Here is a 21,836-nt window from a genome sequence, read left to right on the forward strand (position 1 = left end):
GAAAGCCCTCTTTCCACCCTCCTGTTGTAGCTGCCGGCTTTCCTCCTAGCTACTCACTCTTTGATGTGTGTGTGCGCGCTTCCCAAAGCCCAGTGAGTTTCATCAGGGTGACTCATAGGCGCATGGATGACGACAGTTTATTTATCTGAGCATGGTCACCTTACCCATGACTACATCACTGAAGAAAATATCTCTCCCTCCCCCAGCAACCACCAACTTACCCGTAGCTCCTCAGAAGGTCTCAGAGCCCCTCCCTGCTCCGCCCTACAGCAGGATGCCTAAGGGCTCTGGAGCAGGTAACCAATTACAGGCTCTGAGTTGGAGAGTGTTGTGGCCAGGTGGCAGGGGCAGACAGAGTTCTATAGGCTCCACCTCGGGCTTCAGCTCCTTATTTCCCTTCATTCCTTGGTCCTGTTCCCTGAGCCTTGGAGGGCTATTATAGGCCTTCCTATTCGATAGTCACTTAGTCTCAGCACCTTGACCAGTCATGAGTCTGCAGTATGGCTACCTACTGCAAAGGGAGGTCACTTCTTTTGGTTTTGTTTTGTTTTGCCAAACAGGTTTTCTCTGTGTGTCGCAAGCGCTACTGAGTGGGCCTTCTGGCCTTACTTGGAGGTCTGCAAGTAACTGACACTCAGGATTGCAGTTCTCTGCTTTGTCCGAACTAAGTTTATTGTATAGGCACTTCAAGATCTTATAGTCGTTCTGGCACAGCCAATAAGCAAGTATCACAAACAAATATACATCATGACACAAGTGCATATTCATTCCGACTTCAATCCTATCATATATTTCTAAATCCTAGGTAGGGCATTACTATATTCTATCTAATAAGGCATTGGGGTGTACAACCTGATGATGGTTCGTGGCTCTCGACGTAGACCTCTGGATCAGCAAGTCTTGTTCTGCAGGCAAGAGCTTGTTCTCTGGCTCTTGGAAGCTCTCTGGTCCAATGTCTCATTGATTGATTGATTGATTGATTCTCGATGCTGTAGAGTTTTTCTGGCGCCTCTCTGACAGAGTCTCTAGCAGATCATCTTGAGAATGCCTTCTTGTCTTTTTGCCTCACTTTTTATACTATTCTTCAGCCTTACTTCACTCTTTCCTGCGTCACACTCCAGATTAACACTCCTGTCCGCCTGTAGGTCACTCTTAGCATCACTGCACACATTTTCTGCTAGTGCTGCTTCTCCTGGACTTGCCCCAGACTTGTCTTTACAGACTCATCTAGGTTTTGTCCTTACAGACTCATAACACTGTGTAACAGTCCTGGCTATCCTGGAACTCAATGTGTAGACCAGGCTGCCAGGCTGACCTCAAATAGAGGTCTGTCTTCCTTGTGTGTGCTACCACACCTGATCAGCACACACACACACACACACACACACACACACACACACACACACTTCTTTGATAGAAGCCGCATGCCAGTAGGGACATCTAATCCACTATAGATGGTTGTGAGCCACCACGTGGTTGCTGGGAATTGAACTCAGAGCCTCCGGAAGAGCAGCCAGTGCTTTGAACTCCTGAGCCATCCCTCCAGTCCCTTATTTGTTTCTTAAGACAGGGTTTCTCTGTGTAACAGCTCTGGCTGTCCTGGAACTTGATTTGTAGACCAGACTGGCCTCAAACTCACAGAGATCCTCCTGCCTCTGTCTCTGCCTCCTGAGTGCAAGGTGTAAGATACCACTACCTGCTAGTTTACTTATTGTACATGTATGCGTGTTTGCTTACATGAGTATAGGTGTCTGTGGTAGCTAAAAAAGGAATTTGATCCCCTGGAGTTAGAGTTACAGGTGGTTGTGAATTGCGCCACATGGGTGCTGGGAACGGAACTCAGCGCAGCCATTCTTCAAAGCCCGCGCTCGTTCATCAGCTGACACAGAATGGAGCACAGTGTGATGTTTTAGTTCTTGGGTACAACGGTAGTCAGGTGACAGTGGTGTGTGCCCTACAGGTAAAGACAGGAGAATCAGGAGTTCAAGGACCAAGTTCAATTCCTTGGTGAGTTCAAGGTCAGCCTGGTCTACAGGAAACACTATTTTAAAAAACAAACAAACAACACTAGAACAAACAAGCAAACAAACTGAAATCATCATGTAATGATCAAATCAGGCCATTTAGCATAACTCCCATCTCAGATAAGTCTTTGTGGTCTGAACATTCAAAACCTCTCTCTCTTTTGTTGCTGTGGAGCAGCGTCTTATGTAGACCAGGCTGGCCTCACACTCACTGTCTGACTCAGGACTGTCTTAACTGCACAGTGCAGTTGCCTTGGAAGGGTCTCGGGATTGTCAGACTAAAATGCCCCGTATCAAGCAAGGCCATGAGTAAAAACCAGATGGGATGGGTTATTTCTTCTACAGATAAGGCCTGGAAGTTCCCTTCAGCTCACTCTCCTACCTTTAGTGTTCCCGTGGAAGCTAAAAGAGACAGAGACATCCATAAATGGCTTGGAGTTCCTGTTGAGAGTCTGCTCACGTAAATATCACACGGAGAAGTTTATAGCAGGGGAACACAATAAAGTCTGATGTGAGCCTTCCCAGCATGCAGTGCAGCTCAATGGAGCCCATTCAAGTCCCTGAGAAAAACACTGGAGAGAGGCTGGAAGGAGTGGGTGGAACCAGAAGGTTCTAGGTCAAGGGTATGATCCGCACCAGCAACGCGAGGTTTCATGGCCTTGGGCCCCACGCCTGTGGAAAGAGAAAAACTGAAACAGAGCTGAGGTAAACTCCATGGAGTTCAGCCCAGTGTACACTCGGAGCTGCTGAGGTGAAGCGAAGGCTTCGTGGGAGTCTGGGACCGGACACTAGAGTGAGGTCACCATGAGTGAGCTGAGAAAGAAACAGTGGCTGGCAAAGGGCTGCCTATCAAACCTACCTGGCCATGTATGATGTTCTCTGGGTACAGACACTTGGGTGACCTACTCTCCAAAAGCTGGAGTCCGATTGATTTACAGTTCGATGCCTCGGGGGCTTTCCCCTTATTAAGTGTGAACGTGTCATCATGAATGGTGAATGGGTTTCTTTCCCTTCCTCCCCTCCCCTCTCCTCCACTTCCTTCCCCTTCCCTCCTCTCTTCATTCAGACTTCTCGTTGAGAGCACACCCTGCCAGCCACCTGAGCTACAGAAGTCGAATGGGAAGAAAGCAGGCAGAATGGAAATGCCTCTTTAGCCACCCAAAGAGCCAGTGAAAAGGCACAGGTTCCAGAAGTGTCCAAAAGGCAGAGGGAGGCCAGAGTGAGCTCACAGTCCCCAAAGCAGTGTCGATGGTCCAAAGGCGGCACTGGGGAAGGACAGAGGAGAATGTCCTACACAGAAATTCTCTGGCTCTTCTTATGTGGGACAGTCCAGCCCGGCTCTGGCTACAGGTCTGGTTAGGAACAAGTCTGAACTGTCTGTACTGAAAAGGGGGGCAGGGTCGGGTAGCAGTGGGGAAATCCAGGCAGGGAGACTGGGCCCCAGGTTAGAGCTGCTTGTATTTCTGGGACCAGGAACTCTGGAATCAGGTACTGGCTTTGACCTGACTTCAAGGTAGGATTAAGAGCAGGGATGCTGGGCAAGCTGGGTACTTCCCGAGAATGTTTGCCCTGCCCTACTCCCTGATGCCTAGCATTCCTTCAACAGGGAACCAAGACTTGCAGAGCAAACTTAAAATGGCGTGGGAAGTGAAACCAGAGCGAGGAAGAGGAAGTGTTGTGCGCACGTGTGCATGCATGTGTCTTTGCGAGTGGGTCTTTGCATCCATCTGTCGTGTGGGATAGTCTGGTTTTGCTCATGCCTGTTCCTATGAGGAAATAAAGCGGCTTTCCGTACTACAGTGGCAGCAGAATCGTTTCCAACTGGCTTTAGGTTGCCCAGATTTAGGCAGCGGAGGAAAACCAGGGCTTTTCCCCCTGGGCAATATTATGAAACCAGAGCGTGGCACCGAGGCCTCCAGTTCTTGTTTTAACTCGGCCGTTCTGAAATGCAGTGCTGCCCTCTGCTGGCCGTATTGCGGTATAGCGGCTGGAAAGTGCGCGGCGTGGGTGGGTGGGGCAGGGACGCGGCGGGGGGGGGGGGGGGAGCATGACGGGGATCCTGACCCCTAATCTGGGAAGAAAATCGATCGCACAAGAAACTGGACAAATACGGAAAGATCCTCAGAAAACAACTCCGGGTGTCTTTGGTTTTGAATTTAAACAGGGACATCTAATTCTCGGGCTCGAGTTTAGGCGATTAGGTTCCAGGGCCTTGAATGTTCAAAGAACAATGGCTGCCAGCCCCACCCATCTCCTGGATTCCAGGCCCTGGGCAGCCTCCCAAAGCCACACCTGGAGATTCTGAAGTTCCCTCGGGTTGTTTGTGGTCTGGAGGGCTGTGCCACGTGTTCGTTGCCCCCCTAACTGCCTCATAGTCACTTGCTCTGTAGAGACAAAGAGCCCAACTTTAAAAGAGCCAGAAGAAAAAGCGAAACTCCTCGCTAAGCCCTGGAGGCCTGACCCAGTGGCTCCTGAGACCTTAGGCAAACACTTAAAGTCCTGTGGTTCCTCACCCCAAAGGGCCAAAGGGCCAGCAAGTGCCATAAAATTTACTACTTCAAGATCATGAGCTGTCCTCTTAAGCCCTTTCCAAATATCCCACACAAAGGGCGCAGGAATCTTGCCAACTAACTCCTCCCACTCTCCCTCTCTCTTAGATTTATTTATTTTATATAATATATCTGAGTGTTTTGCCTACATGTATGTATGTGTACCACATGCATGTGCAGTGTGCAGACCAGAAGAAGTCAGATCCATTGGAGCTGGCGTTATGGATGGTTGTGACTCACCTTGTCCTCTGCAAGAGCAAGTGCTTTGAGATGCTGAGCCATCCCCTCCCCCAACTTGTCTTAACTGTTATCAAAGGACTTCATTACTTCAGGAAGGCTCTCTCCACAGTGCCTATTTTTTTCTAAAAATTTATTTATTTATTATGTACACAGTGTTCTGCTTACATGCATGTCTGCAGGCCAGATCTCATTATAGATGGTTGTGAGCCACCATGTGGTTGCTGAGAATTGAACTCAGGACCTCAGAAAGAGCAACCTCTCTCAACTCTCAACCTCTGAGTCATCCATCTGGCCCCAGTGTCTAGTTTACTCTTTAGTTTTAATTAATTAATTGCCATTTATTTTATTTTTTAAGACAGGGTTCTCTGTGTGACAGCTGTGTGTCTCTGTAGACCAGGCTGGCCTTGCACTCACAGAGATCTGCCTGCCTCTGCCTCCTGAGTGCTGGGATTAAGGCGTGCGCCACCATCTCCTGGCCCCAGTCTCTACTCTTTATTAAAACTTTTACTTCAGTCTGGTCTGGTAAACACTTCCCTCGTACCTCAGATGCATCGATCTCAGCAGGACACACTCCACTGAGGAGGAACTGGGACAAGGTATTCTGATGGCTCTTGCTGAATGACTTGGATGTTCCTTCTGCTCATCTAGACAGTTAACTCCTTCTAGTGGGTCAACAGGCAGAGTCTTGCATTTGACATGAGCCGTGGAAGAAAGACAGTCTATATTTTTGTGACATTAGGTGTCTGTGGGGCAACATAGAGCGCATTCTGGGTAGAGTAGTACAAGGCAGGGCTCTTGAATTATTTGTTAGTGTTTGTGTGTATGTGTGTGTGTGTGCACGCATGTGTGGGCATGCACATATGTGTGCCACAGCATGAATGTGGAAGCCAAAGGACAGCATTGTGGAGTCAGGCCCTCCTTCTATCTTTTTGTGGCTTTGGAGAATTGAACTCTGGCTTTTGCAGCACTTTACTTGTTGAGCCATTTTACTGCCACAGTAGGGACTCTTGACACCCACAAAGGACTCAAGGAGTCCCTAAACCCCACTTTTATACATGTGTAAAGCTACGGTTTCTATTGCAGTGAAGAGAAACCATGACCACGTGTGGGCAATGTTATACAGGCCACGTATTTCTGCATTGTGTGGCAGCCAGGCTCTCAAGCCACAGTCGCACCTGAGGTGGTCACACAGCACTTACAGGCCCACTGTGGCCTGGGTCAGGATATGCTGATGTTCTTCTGCCCCCTTCTTGGTAATTATGGAGATTGCCTGGGAAGAGGTGTTAATCCAAGCTAGTGACAGAGCAGCCATAGTTGCAGATATGACTTTTAGTCCTGCTACCCCGGAAACAGAATGCTAATGAACTTCCCCTCAGTTTACCTTTGGAGATAAAAGCTGTTTTGAGAATAAACATGGGGATCTTCAGGATTTGAATGGACCCTGAGACTCCCTTCTGATATGGCTGTGTGAACTGTGTCTCATTTATTCCCGTGCCTCCATGCCGGTCCAGAGAAACAGTTTATGTTGGGGTTGGACCCCGATACCACGGCAATACTTATAAAGGAAAACAACTGAGGCTGGCTTACAGCTCCAGAGGTGTAGTTCATCATCATGGCAGGTGCTGGAGAAGGAGCTGTAGGCAACAGGAAGTGAACTGAGTGTCACACTGAGTGTAGCTTGAGCAATGGAGACATCAAAGCCCACCTCCACAGTGACACACTTCCTCCAACAAGGCCACACCGAATCGAACAAAGCCACTCCCTATGAGTTTGTGGGGACCAATTACATTCCTATTATCACAACATGCAATTTTATAATATTTGCATGTATTTATTTCTCAGAGGAGTATCCATACTTTGCACCAGTTTGTAAAGTTCCAGAACCTCTATATGGTGAACAGTGCCTCCTCAATTCCTAAATCTACTCTCTTTTTTTGTTTTTGTTTTTTTCGAGACAGGGTTTCTCTGTAGCTTTGGAGCCTGTCCTGGAACTAGCTCTTGTAAGACCAGGCTGGCCTCTAACTCACAGAGATCCACCTGCCTCTGCCTCCTGAGTGCTGGGATTATAGGCATGTGTGTGCCACCACCGCCCAGCTTGTTTTTGTTTTTTTGAGAAAGGGTTTTTCTGTGTAGCCCTGGCTGTCTTAGAATTCACTCTGTAGACCAGGCTGGCCTTGAACTCACAGAGATTCTCCTGCCTCCTAAGTGCTGTGATTAAAGATGTGGGCCACCACTGCTAGCAATCCACTCTCTCTTTACATAGTCACATTGTTTTTTTTTTAATTTTTTTATTATTATTTTTAGTTTATGGGCATAGGTGTTTTTGCCATGGGTATTGGGTCCCCTGGAACGGGAATTACAGACAGTTGTGAGCTGCCATGTGGGTGCTGGGAATTGAACCAGGGTCCTCTGAAAGAGCAGTTAGTCAGTGTTCTTAACCACTGAGCCATCTCTGCAGCTCCACATAGCCGCATAGTTAGGGGAGGAGACTCACATGCACACATCTGCTCCTGGAGGGTCCCCGTATGGCAGAAACAATCAACACATTACATTCCTCTGTGTAAGAACAGACACTGCTTGAGACTTCTAAAGCCCTTGTTCATGGTAATAAAGAGGTCTTTTCTCTTTCTTTTAGTCATTGATGCCTAAGGAGCTGGCTGGCCACTGGTCTGGAGAAGAGATAGCACAGGACAGAGGGCAGAACACAGGGCACCACAGATGGGGAAACTAGCCCTGGATCAAGGCAACTCCTTGGATAAAGCTCTAATATTACTTAAGATACTGGAGGATTAAAGTAGCAGAGTCTACTTAAAAAGCCGGAAGGTGTCTGTCATGTCTATTATTCCAAGTATAAGGATATGCTGGGCTGGAAATGTGTGAGACCCAAGGTTTGATTCCCCAACAGCAGTGGTTTGAATGAGAAATGTCCACCATGGTGCATGCATTGGCACACTTGACCCTCTGTTTGTGACTCTGTTTTGCAAACTTGTGGAACTTTTAGGAAGCAGAGCTTTGCTGGAGGAAGTATGTCACTAGGGGAGGCTTTGAGAGTTCATAGCTTCACCCCACTTCCATTTCATTCTGCTTCCTCTTGGCGGTTGAAGATGTGATCTCTCAACTCCTTGCTCTAGCACCTGCTTTATGCTGTTTCTGCCATTATGGGCTCAAACCCTCTGGAACTGTAAATCAAAATAAAATTTCTTCCTTAAGTTGCTTCTGGTCATGGTATTTTATCACAATAATAGAAAAGTAACTAATATATTTGCATTGGGAAAACCAACCCACCAACTAATCAGCTAACTAACCAGCCAACCCACCAACCAATCAACTAACTAACCAATTAGACAACCAATTAACCAATAACCTAACTAGCCAACCAATCAACCAACCAAGCAAGCAAATAACCAATCAACCAATCAACTAACTAACCAACTGGTCAATCAACTAATCAACTAACCAACCAATCCACCAATTATTTAATCAGTCATCCAACCATTAAACCAAACATACACAAAAAATTTGGAAACAGCTTTGCTTACAAATTTTCAATTATGCAGATATCCCAAAGTTTTGGGTAGAAGAAAAGCATGGGTGATCTGAGCTGGAAGGAAAAATAATTAAATAACCATAGCTGACATAGTCAAGGCTCATGTATGCTCATCCCTGTGCCTTCGCTGTTATGCATATATTATGACTAAGGAAACCAGAGCATGAAGGCATAAGCAATCTTATAAGACCATTCATGTGTTGCTAGAAAGTGCCGCACTAATATCAAGCCTTAGTAGTCTGGTTTCAGCATCAGGGGCATTAACGGCAGGATGAAAGTATACACATGACCTGGGCCTCCCTGTCCAGCCCCATGCAAGTAGGGAAAGGGCTGTGGAGTGAAGAACCAAAGTTCCTCCATTTTGTCCTCCACTTCTGTCTTATGTTTTGTGTAAGCTACTTTCTCTAAAACATTCCAGTCCTCAGAAATGGCTAGGGGCAAAAGTAACAGGGTAGTTGTCTGGTTAGTGCAGATAATTACAGAGTGTCCCCACCTGAAGGTTAGCCAATAAGAAAACTTGACAAGCAACAGGCAAGGTTTGAATATAAAATTTCTGAAAAGTTCTTAGATACGAGTCAATCAGGATTGAACCTATCACCCCACACCCTGCTAATGTAACTTTTCTGGTTTTACCTTTAAATAATGCCCCCTAGAAGATAGGGTACCTCCTCTTACTGCTGCTGTGTCAGTTGCTTTGAGGAGGTCCTTGCTGGCTTGTAATTGTGCACACAATAAACTTTTATTTTGAGTTTTGGTGAGCCAGTCTTTTGGGGTCCCTATGGTCTGGGCATAACATGGTGGAAGACAGGGAGAGCTGTACTTAGCTGACTGCATTCTGTATTTAGGGTGGCTCTTCAGTAAGATCCAGCACTCATATGTTGGCACACAACTGTCTGTAACTCCACTACCAGGGACTCTAATGTTCTCTTCTGACTTTCCTGGGCACTACATGCCTAAGGCTCACAGGCATACGTGCAGACAAAATACCCATACACATAATACAAAAATAAAGGAAAACTGAGAAGCCAGGAGCAAATCCAGTCCTGGAAGCCAACCTAGTCCCAGGACACTGGCTGACCAGGATTGAGCCAGACACCTGACTCAGAGTCAGCAATCTCCACCAGAACCAGAGTAGGACAGAATCAGCTACCTAGGACAGAGAGCGAACAGGCTCCACCAGGAGCAGAAGCCAGGCGCAAATCCAGTCCCCTGAAGCCAACCCAGTCCCGGGACATTGGCAGATTATGACTGAGCCAGCGACCAGATCCAGAGTCAGTGAGCTCCACCAGAACAGATTCAACTCCAAGCCAGGGATTTCTGCAGGAGGGGATCCAGACCAGGATTTACAGAAACATGGCAAAGCTGGAAACCTATGCCAAAGTAGGCCTGAGACAGCAAACTGCAAGTGAACAGAGCAAAGCACAGGAGCACTGAGCTATCTCCAGGAACACAGAGTAACCATGGGTAACTAGAACTGTGACAGTGACTGTACCATGAGGAACAACCATCTGAGCTTTGGATTCACCTAGAAGATTATTCAACAGAATCTCAGACAGCCCCAACCACACCTATCAGAGGAAAGAATGAAAAGGGAAGATTGCATGCTATACCACAAAGAGCAACACAACACCAGTAAAACCTAAAGACCCTACAACAGCAAGACCTGAACATCCAAATATGGATGAACCAGAAGAAAATGACCTAAAAAATAACTTCAAGAGAATGTTTGAAATTCTTAAAGATGAAATGAGAAATTCCCTTAAAGAAATTGAAGAAAAGAATAACAAAAATAGTGGAAGATATCAGCAAATCACTTAAAGAAAACCAAGAAAAAGAAATCAAACATATAAAAGAAACTATTCAGGACTTGAAAACTGAAATAGAAACAATAGAGAAAACACAAGCCAAAGGAATTATAGAAACAGAAATCATGAGAAAAAGATCAGGAACTACAAACACAAGCATGAACAGCAGAATACAAGAGATGGAAGAGAGAATCTCAAGCACTGAAGATACAATAGAGGAAATAGACTCATCAGTTAAAGAAAGCATTAAATCTAACAAAAGCTTAACCCATATCCATGAAATATGGGACACCATGAGAAGGCCAAATCTTAGAATAATAGGTATAGAAGAAGGAGAAGAAGTTCAACTCAAAGGCACAGAAAATTTATTTTTTCTAAAAAAAAATTTATTTATTTATTTATTTTGTATACAATATTCGATGTGTGCCTGCAGGCCAGAAGAAGCACCAGAGCTCATTACATATGGTTGTGAGCCATTATGTGGTTGCTGGGAATTGAACTCAGGACCTTTGGAAGAGCAAGCAATGCTCTTAACCTCTGAGCCATCTCTCCAGCCTCCAGAAAATTTATTTAACAAAATCATAGGAGAAAACTTTCCCTACCTAAAGAAAGATATGCCTATGAAGATACAAGAAGCTTACAGAACACCAAATATACTGGATCCATATAAAAAGTCCTCTCTCCACATAATAATCAAAACACTAAATATACAGAGTAAAGACAGAATATTAAGAGCTGCCAAGGAAAAAAGTCAAGTAACATATAAAGGTAGACCTATCAGAATTACACCTGACTTCTCAATGGAGATGATGAAAGCCAGAAGGTCCTGGTCAAGCATTATGCAGACATTAAGAGACCATGGATACCAGCCCAGACTACTATACCCAGCAAAACTGTCAATCATCATAGAAGGACAAAACAAGATATTCCATGACAAATCTAGATTTCACCAATACCTAGTCACAAACCTAGCCCTACACAAAATACTAGAAGGAAAACTCCAACCCAAGGAAGATGAGTACATCAATAAAACACAGACAATTGATGATCTCATAACAGCAAATCCCAAAGAAGAAAAAAAATGCACAAATTAACATCACCAACGATGAAAACTAAATTAACAGGAGATAGCGATCACTGGTCATTAATATCCCTTAATTTAAATGGACTCAACTCACCTATAAAAAGACACAGGCTAACAGATTGGATACAAAAACAGAATCCATCCTTCTGCTGTATATAAGAAACACTTCTCAAACTCAAAGACAGGCATTGTCTCAGAGTAAAGGGTTGGGAAAATAAATACCAATCAAATGGACCTAAGAAACAAGTGGGTGTAGCTATCTTAATATCTAACAAAATAGACTTCAAGCTAAACTCAGTCAAAAGAGACAAAGAAGGTCATTTCATATTAGTCACAGGAAAAATTCAATAAGAAAAAATTTCAATACTGAACATCTATGCCCCAAATACAAGGGCTCCCTCATATGTCAAAGAAACACTTCTTTTTATGATTTTTTAAAAATGCTGGCGTGTCCCCAGTGGCAGTAGACAGGCATTAGGCCTGTCTCAATAATCAAATTGAGAGCTGAAATCAACAAAATATAAACACAGAAAACAATACTAAGAATCAATGAGACAAAGAGCTGGTTCTTCAAGAAAATCAACAAAATAGACAAACCTTTATCCAAACTAATCAAAAGACAGAGAGAGAATATCCAAATTAACAAAATCAGAAATGAAAAGGTGGACATAACTGTTATGGTTTCCGTCTTTTTAAGAGGCAAACCACGCCCACTCCTAGCGGCCCCTGCCCTTCCCCTGCCATCTTAGACTCTCTCTATTCCCTCTTGGCAAGAGTGTGTGTGTCTCTCTCGGGCCCTTCTCTGTCTCTCTCCTTTCTCTTCTCCTTCTTCCCCAACACTCTCTCTCTCCTTTATGTAATAAATATCCAATTCTATTCTGTACAGTGTGTCTGCCCATGTGCCTTCCTTCTACCCGCCATCTGCTCACACCCGCCTGCATGGTGGGACCAGCCTGCCCAGCCGCTCACTTCCCTGGGACCAGCAACCCCTCTGGGGATCTTGCAGGGACCCACAACCATCTCTGTCTGGGACTGGCTGCTCCCAGAGCCCACTGCCTGCCTACTGCTGCCGGGGACCCGCCAGCATTTTTTAAAAATCATAAAAATAACAACAGAGAAAATACAGAGAATCGTCAGGTCATATTTTGAAAACCTGTACTCTACAAAATTGGAAAACATAAAGGAAATGGACAACTTTCTGAATAAATATCAAAGTTAAATCAAGACCAGATAAGCAAATTAAACAGACCTATAACTGCTGAAGAAATAGAAACAGTCATCAAAAGTCTGTCAACCAAAAAAGTCCAAGACCAGATGGTTTCAGCTCAGAATTCTACAAGACTATCAAAGAAGAACTAATACCAATACTCCTCAAATTATTCCACACAATAGAAACAGAAGGAACATTGACAACTCTTTTTATGAGTCTACAATTACCCTGATACCCAAACCACAGAAAGACATTACTAAGAAAAAGAATTGCAGACCAATCTCACTCATGAACATTGATGCAAAGATACTAAATAAAATACTGGCAAATTGAATCCAAGAACACATCAGAACCATCATCCACCATGATCAAGTTGGCTTCATCCCACAGATGCAGGGATGGTTCAACATGAAAATCTGTCAACGTAATCCACCATATAAACAAGCTGAAAAATAAAAACCACATGATCATCTAATTAGATGCTGAAAAAGCCTTTGACAAAATACAACATCTCTTCATAATAAAGGTCTTGGAGAGAGCATGGATACAAGAAACATACCTAAACATAATAAAGGCAATATACAGCAAGCCAATAGCCAACATCAAACTAAATGGAGAGAAACTCCCAACGATTCCATTGAAATCAGGAACAAGACAAGGTTGTCCATTCTCTTCATATCTATTCAATATAGTTCTTGAGGTCCTAGCTAGAGCAATAAGACACCAAAGGGAGATCAAGGAGGATACAAATTGGAAAAGAAGAAATCAAACTCTCACTGTTTGTTGATGATATGATAGTTTACATAAGTGATCCCAAAAATTCTACCAAGGAACTTTTACAACTCATAAATACTTTCAGCAATGTAGCAGAATACAAGATTAACTTAAAAAAATAGTAGCCCTCCTGTACACAGATGATAAAAGGGCTAGGGAAGAAATCCGAAAGCATCACCCTTCACAATAGCCAAAAATAACATAAAATATCTCAGAGTAACTCTAACCAAACAAGTGGAAGACTTGTATGACACAAACTTTAAATCTTTGAAGAAAGAAATTGAAGAAGACATCAGAAAGTGTTAAGATCTCCCATGCTCTTGGGTAGGCAGAATTAACATAGTAAAAATGGCAATCTTACCAAAAAACAATCTACAGAATCAACGCAATGCCCATCAAAATCTCAGCAAAGTTCTTCAAAGACCTCAAAAGAACGGTACTCAATTTCATATGGAAAGGCAAAAAACCCAGGATAGCCAAAACAATACTGTACAATAAAAGAACTTCTGGAGGCATCACAGTCTCTGACTTCAAACTCTACTACAGAGCTACAGAACTGAAAACTGCCTGGTATTGGCATAAGAACAGACAGGAGGACCAATGGAACCAAATAGAATACCCAGATATTAATCCACACATCTTCGAACACCTAATCTTTGACAAGGAAGCAAAAAATGTCAAATAGAAAATAGAAAGCATATTTAACAATTGGTGCTGACATAACTGGGTATCAACACGCAGAAGAATGAAAATAGACCCATATCTATCACCATGCACAAAACTCAAGTCCAAATGGATCAAAGACCTCAACATAAAGCCCGCCACACTGAACCTTATAGAAGAAAAAGTGGGAAGTACACTTGAATGCTTTGGCACAGGGAACCACTTCCTAAATATAACACCAGCAGCATAGACATTGAGAGAAATATTTAATAAATGGGACCCCCTGAAACTGAATAGCTTCTGTAAAGCAAAGGACATGGCCAAAAAGACAAAACGACAGCCTACAGAATGGGAAAAGATCTTCACTAACTCCACATCAGACAGAGGTCTGATCTCCAAAATATAAAAAGAACTCAAGAAATTGGATGCCAAAAGAACACATAATCCAATAAAAAATGAAGTACAGACTTAAACAGAGAACTCTCAACAGAGGAATCTAAAATGACTGAAAGACACTTAAGGAAATATTTAACATTTTTAGTCATCAGAGAAATACAAATCAAAACAACTCTGAGATTTCATCTTACACCTGTAAGAATGGCCAAGATTAAAAACACTGATGACAACTTATGCTGGAGAGGTTGTGGGGAAAAGGGAACACTTCTGCATTGCTTGTGGGAATGCAAGCTGGTACAGCCCCTTGGAACGTTAGTGTGGCGATTTCTCAGAAAATTAGGAAACAGCCTTCCTCAAGATCCAGTGATACCACTTTTGGGTATATATCCAAAGGATGCTCAATCGTGCCACAAAGATATGTGCTCAACTATGTTCATAGCATCTTTGTTTGCCATAGCCAGAACCTGGAAACAACCTAAATGCCCCACCCATCGAAAAACGGATAAAGAAAATGTGGTACATTTACATAATGGAGTACTACACAGCAGAAAAGAATAACAACATCTTGAATTTTGCAGGAAAATGGATGGAGCTAGAAAACATTATTTTGAATGAGGTAACCCAGACACAGAAAGACAATTATCACATATACTCACTCATAGGTGGTTTTTAGACATAAAGCAAATAAAGCCAGCCTACAAACCACAGTCCCAGAGAACTTAGACAACAATGAGGACACTAAGAGAGACTTACATGGATATAATCTACATGGGAAGTAGAAAAAGACGAGATCTCCTGAGTAAATTGGGAGCATGGGGACCTTGGGGGAGGGTTGAAGGGGAGAGGGGAGAAGCAGGGAGGGGAGCAGAGAAAAATGTAGAGCTCAATAAAATCAATTAAAAAAAAAGAGGACAACAGAAAAGAGAATGCAGCCATGTCTTCTGAATGGGGACCAATGTTGCTGACTTGGAAGGTATGGTACACGGGAAGCCTGTGGCTGAAATGATCCAAACACTCTTGACAACATTTTTCTCATCTGTGCTGTCAATTTGCTTTTCAATAAAGTTTCCTTGCTACTCTGAAAAAGAAAAAGAAATTTTAATCTTGCCATAAAGCAGGAGCTAGCAAAAATGACCTGTCAAGAGCTGGAATAGTTTAAGCTTTGCAGGATATATAACAAAAAGAAAAATAATAATAAAAATATCTATCTATCTATTTATTTAAAGTATATATTATGTATACTGCATTTCCAGCATGCAAGAAGAGGGCACCAGATCTCACTATAGATGGTTGTGACGTGCCATGTGGTTGCTGGGAACTGAACTCAGGACCTCTGGAAGAGCAACCGGAGATGGCTCTTAACCTCTGAACCATCTCTCCAGTTAGAAACATGATTGTTTCTAACTGCTCCTGGTCGTCCTCACTACTACTGAGGAGAGGGACTGGATCAGAACAGAGACTTGGAAATTGGTTCTGGGCCCGGATGGAAGACCGGCCACCAATGCAGATATGTTGGGTCATAAATATTGGGTTTCCTGTGACATGACTCAATTAGGATTTCAACATGGAGAAAGGTAGGAAGAGGCTGAAAGTCTATGGCCAGATTCTAGTGGGGGGTCTCTGGGCTGCAGCAAGGTGGCCCACAAATTTGCCCAAAGTTAGTCAGGTATTCCAGGAGCCTGAAGAAACACCAAGAGCATTCTTAGAGAGTCTGATAGAAACTTATAAGACCTATATTCTCTCTTGGATATGGAAGCATCAGAGAACTGGTCTGCAGTTAGCCTGACTTTTGTTAACCATTCAGCACCAGCTATCCACTGTAAGGTGCAGACTAGAAGGGTTTGAAGGTAAGAGGTGGCTGAACTCATTGCAGTTGCTGAGACGGTATTCAATAATAGGGAGACCCAAGAAGACAGACTCAGGAACCCATGAAATCTTTAAAAAGACAGCTCCAAGAGCTCAGCAAAGTTCTTCTAGCTGTGACAGGCAGCCCAGAGGTTGGAAGACAAGCATTGGCCTTTGGAGACTCACTATGTGAAAGGAAAGACCTAAAACAGGAAAGGGCATAGTCTGCAAAAAGACCAATGTGCCTACTGTAGGAAGTTGGGTCATTGGAAGTATAAATGCCCTGAAAGGCAGAACTTAAATGTAAAAGTGCTGAAGCTGAAGAAAGAGACCTGGGTATTTGGTCCCTTGCCAGTAGGCCCGGAACACACCCTGGCTGCCAATTATCCCCTCCCCCCAATTACATGTGCTCAATGCATGTGAGCATGAACTAGCACACATGTGAAGTCAGAGGACAACTCACAGGAGTTGGTTCCCTGTGCTCCCATGTGGATTCCAGGCATCTAATTCAAGTCCTCAGGCGGTAAGAGCTTTTAGCAAGTGGGCCATCTCCTTAACCTTTGTAAATAGAGACTGCTTTTTTGTTTCCCCACCACCCAAACCTGAATAATCACACAAAACTGTATTAATTACAACACTGTTTGGTTGATGGCTCGGGCATATTTCTAGCTAGCTCTTACATCTTAAATTAACCCCATTTTTATTATTTTCTTTTTTACCACGAGGCATGGGGTTTGTTTTTTCTTGCTTCCTGGGCAGCTACATGGAGTCTGCCTGACTCTGCCTTCTTTCCTCCTCGATCTCTGTTTGGATTTCCCACCTTGCTATATTCTGCCCTGCCATAGGCCAAAGCTGTTTCCTTATTAACCGATGGTAATAAAACATATTCACAGTATACAGAGGAGAATCCCACATCAAACCACGCTCTGTGATTTCTATGTACTAGCCATTTTTGCTCAAAGATAAGTCTATGGTATCTTAGCCCTGGGGACCTTGCTGACCCTGCTTCTGAGAACCCTATTCCTGCTTTGGTGACCTTCCTGGTGCCTGTCTGCCAAGAGGAGGGGTAGGTAGCTGAGAGTCACTTCACCTACCTTCAAAAGCAATGAGCATTTAAATGGTGTGCACAGAGCTCAGGGCTCATGGGAATACCAAAGGCCTGGGTGGAGCTAGTGCCTGGAAACCTTCCTTCCTTCAGGTCCTTCAGGTCCTTATGACAGACTGGAATAGATGATTTTGCTAATGTCCGCTTTTTCTATGGTTCTTTTTTTTTACTTTTCCTTTTTTTTTTGTGAGACAGGGTTTCTCTGTGTAGTTCTGGCTGTTCTGAAACTCACTCTGTAGATCAGGCTGGCTTTGAACTCAGAGATCCACCTCCCTCTGCCCCCTGCATGATGGGATTAAAGGTTAATGTCCTATTTCACCCCAACTAGATAGCTCCCCCTCAACTCACTGTCATTGTGATTCTAATCTAGTATGGGACTTAAGACCTAGCAATGCCCACTGAATGTTTCTTACTGGTGCCGACCCTCTGACTCTCTTCTGTTTTGCTTTGGATTTTTTGTTTGTGTTTGTTTGAGGCAGGGTTTCTCTGTGTAGTGCTGGCTGTCCTGGAACTCTCTTTGTAGACTAGGCTGGCCTTGAACTCAGAGATTCGCCTGCCTGTCTCCTGAGTGCTAGGGTTAAAGACATGCTACACCGACTGGCCTCTTCTATTTTGCTGTAGAAAGTTTGGTTGTTGGCATTTTGCTTTCAACTCATACTTTTCTTGGCAGTGGTGGATGGGGGACACTGGAGGTCATGACCAAGTCTTAAAGGTTGTTCATAGGCTAGTTAAGACTGTGGGTTCACCAAGAGACCAAAAGTGGTGGCACACACCTGTAATCCCAGTATCTGGGAAGCAGAGGCAGGAGGATTAAGAGTTTAAAGCCAGATGGAGCTATATGGTAAGACCTGTCTTAAAAGTTAAAAGAAGAAGGAGAAGGAGGAGGAGAAGGAGGAGGAGGAGGAGGAGGAGGAGGAGGAGGAGGAGGAGGAGGAGGAGGAGAAGGAGAAGGAGAAGGAGAAGAAGAAGAAGAAGAAGAAGAAGAAGAAGAAGAAGAAGAAGAAGAAGAAGAAGAAGAAGAAGAAGAAGAAGAAGAAGAAGAAGAAGAAGAAGAAAAACATAAAAGAAGTGAATCCAGGGTGGGGCAGAAATATTTTGTTGCATGCCATTCCATGTTCATCCACCAAGAGGCAGTATTGTTCCACAAGGAAGGCCAGACGATGCCATGCTGGTGATGCAGCTATGTTCAAGGAGTGACACTTGCTAGTGTTTATCGAACGCCAAGAATGTGCTGACCTTTTAAAAACAGCAGGCAAAGATCCTACCAGAGAGGGGAGATGAAACATTTCTTCTGTTGTTGCTGTCTGCATTTATGAGACACCATCTGGCTATGAAGTTTATTCCAACGGTGAAATTAAAACGCATGGGAGAGATTAAATGACGTTTCCCGTGTCTTATGACTAGGGAGCGAATGGCTCAGGATCCGGAACCCTGTGCTCTCCCTGATCTCCGTGTCACGACTGAGCTCATGCTAGCTGCAGCCTGCCAGTGCTGTGCCCACGCGGCAGGCTCCTTTCTCATCTGGCCCAATTTACCATCTTCCGATAATCTAAATTAAACCCGGGGCCCACTGGCTTGCATCTAAAATTGTAAAATGGGTTATTGAACTGCCAGCCTGGAGCCCAGAGACCTCTGTTCTGTACGCACAAGGACAGAGGAGGACAACAGATGTGCCCTCCCGGGCCACTTTCTCTGGTGTGCATCATGTCATGTCCTCCCACGGCCCGCACAGCTGTCAGTGAGCTGCCGAGCATCTGTTCCTATGACTTTCACCACAGCCCTTCAAGAGTCCCTGCAGCTTCTAGGGGGAAGTCTCATTCCTGAGCCAACCCGCGCCCCCCCCCCCCCCCCCAGCAGGTGCTTCATGAACTGGATGGAAACAACTCTGCTTCCCTATTGGCTTGCAAATACCTGGGCCACAGCCCTTCAGCCCTTCGTGGAGCTGCTGCCTGTTCTAGAGGGGAGGATGAGGCCACCTCCCGCCCAGCTGTTGGTGAGGAGGAGAGAGCCACCAACATGCAGCTGGCACACAGTGGAGACAAGCTGTGTTCTTTGTCCCACCCCCCATGCTTGGACCTGTACAGGGCAGTACAACCTAGAAAGGCCGATCAATGTGACAGCATGTGCCACAAAGTAGTAGCTCTGGGTAAATGCTTCCAGGCACAGCACACACCATCAGGGGTATTATTTCACTTAAATCGATTCAGAAGAAGGAATTTTCTAGATTTTCTTTCTGCCTCGTTTTTCCCCCTCTTATATTCCTGGCAAGTCCCAATGTGACCAACCATCCCATAACTCCCAGAGTTTAACACTGGGAACAAAGTCACAAACCTCTGGTCGAACCCGATGGCAGGCCTTCAGTAGCATCTTTAGAAATATTAGTTGATCAATAGTGATTGGAAAAGACTGAAAAGCTGTAAGCATGGGTGGGTCATTCCAGGGTATCGTCATCCAAAACAGGCAGCATTGTCAAGAGCCTGCGGAAGCCCAGAAGAAACATGGCCCAAGACTCATTTCTTGGGGGCTGGAGAGATGACTCAGTGGTTAAGAGCATTGCCTGCTCTTCCAAAGGTCCTGAGTTCAATTCCCAGCAACCATATGGTGGCTCACAACCATCTGTAATGAGGTCTGGTGCCCTCTTCTGGCCTGCAGGCATACATGCATAAAGAATATTGTATACATAATAAATAAATATTAAAAAAAGACTCATTTCTCTCAGATGTAGAATCTGCCATTTCAAATCACAGGGTTTTAGACAAAAGCAAACGACACATGGAGCAGCCTGCAGAAGATTCTGAGGGCTGGGGACTGGTTAGGTTGGACATATTCAGACATAGAAATCTGTTGGGCATTCCCAGAATTCTGAATCCCAAGGACAGCCTTAGCCTACTCACTCTTCCCAGCTCCCAGGTTAATCTGTTTTTCAAACTCCAAGAGAGCAAAGCAACACTTGAGCAAAACCTATGCGGTGTCTTCCCATTCCAAAAACTAGCTTGGAACTCAGCCTGTTCCAGGAAAAGTCAGCTACGTGGATTCTGCCCTTGGCTGGGACTCTCCCTGCTCCCGCTCCCTTCAGGCATGCCTGGGGAGTTCCAGCTTTCCCTATCCACCTCCACACCTAAACTACCTGTTCTGGGTTTGCATGCTAGGTAAATTTTCTGGTCCATAAACATTTGCCTATTCCCAACCCTTCGGTCACCTGCTGGCTTGACAGTAGTCCCTGTTCTTGAAGACTTATCGTTATCAGATGGTCTTTAAACACCGAGCACACTACATACAGCTTATTCTCACCTTTAACTGGTTCAGGGACACCGTATTTTTGGTCAGGTGACATTCAGGGTGAGTGATCTCGTGTGCCTTGTCTCCTGCAAAATCACAGGGAAACTAGTCATTATTATTCCTAACAGAGATAGACCTTCAAGGTCACCTGGCAAAGTAAAACAGGGTGAGACCTCTGGACCTGTCCTTCAACACTTTAAGATCCAGGGCTTCGTCCAGGCCCTGTAATAGCCAAGGTCACATGCCCGTGTTTTACTGCCACGGTTGGCAACTGCGGTTGCAGAGGGTGTGGGAGATGGGTGTGGTGGGGCACAGCTAGGAGAGAGCTCCTGGTGGGGATCAGCTACAGCACTGGGACTTTGGGTCCCTGGAAAGAGCTTCCTGTTTCTAAATATCCTGTGTCTAAGCAGGGAGGAGTAAAGTCTGATGGCTCAGGCTGAGAGACCTGTATGCAAGTCCACTCTGCTCCTTACTGGCTGTGTAAACTTGCATCTCTGAGATTTTTTTAAAAAATAATTTATTTAACTTTATTTTATGTGCATTGGTATGAAGGTATCCTATCCCCTGGAACTGGAGTTACAGACAGTTGTGAGCTGCCATGTGGGTGCTGAGAATTGAACCCAGGTCCTCTGGAAGAACTGCCAGTGCTCTTAATCACTGAGCCATATATCCAGTGTAACATGAGTGGGGCCTGTTTGTTGGGGGTTTTTCTGTCCTGCCCGGCCCCCCAGCTGTTTAGTCCCAGAGAAAAATCACACACGAGATCTCCATAAGTTATAAATGCTGATTGGCCCTTTAGGTCAGGCTTCTTACTGGCTAACTCTTACATCTTGATTAACCCATTTTTCTGATCTATGTTAGCCATGTGGCTCAGTACCTTTTTCAGTGGGGCAGCTCACATCCTGCTGCTTCGGTGATCTGGGCAGGAGTGGGAGGAATCAACTTCTTCCTCCCCAGAATTCTCCTGCTCTCTTTTCATCATTTCTACTTCCTGTCTGGTTTTCCCGCCTACACCTCCTGCCTGGCCAATCAGCATTTATTTAAAACATGATTGACAGAATGCAGACAATTCTCCCACACCACTCCAGCCCTGCATCTCTGAGATTTTATTTAATCTCGTTAGGTGAAGGTTATATAGAACCTATTTTATAAAGGATTACACTGCTTACTTATCTTTTAGAGTCATGATATGTATGTGAGTGTTTTGCCTGTATGTATGTGCACTCTGAGTGTGTATGTGTGTGTGTGTGCATGTGTGTGTATGTGTGTTTGTGTGGTGCCTGAGGAGATCAGAAGAGGGTGTCAGAGTTTCTGG

The 21,836-nt window shown here is 44.6% G+C and overlaps 2 long non-coding RNA genes across 4 annotated transcripts in view; one reads left to right on the top strand and one right to left on the bottom strand.

Annotated features, from left to right (window-relative positions):
• The window catches only part of LOC148121875 (uncharacterized), a 28,623-nt gene that overhangs the window by 1,912 nt on the left and 4,875 nt on the right, over positions 1–21,836 (bottom strand). Inside the window, exons 1-3 of one of the 3 annotated variants that reach the window (XR_015738142.1) lie at positions 21,399–21,478; positions 20,534–20,607; positions 853–2,696 (exon numbers count right to left, since the gene is read on the bottom strand). This is a non-coding gene — a long non-coding RNA (uncharacterized LOC148121875). Of the gene's footprint in view, positions 1–640; positions 2,697–20,533; positions 20,608–21,398; positions 21,479–21,836 lie in introns of those variants that run through there. The other 2 variants (XR_015738140.1, XR_015738141.1) reach the window with 2 other exon arrangements.
• On the top strand, positions 2,597–8,022 carry LOC146894303 (uncharacterized). Its single transcript, XR_015002357.2, has 2 exons — positions 2,597–2,729; positions 7,449–8,022. It is a non-coding gene; the product is annotated as an uncharacterized LOC146894303 (long non-coding RNA).

The sequence above is a fragment of the Myodes glareolus genome, chromosome 6, assembly GCF_982192425.1.
Source record: "Myodes glareolus chromosome 6, mMyoGla1.1, whole genome shotgun sequence".
NCBI lineage: Eukaryota > Metazoa > Chordata > Mammalia > Rodentia > Cricetidae > Myodes > Myodes glareolus.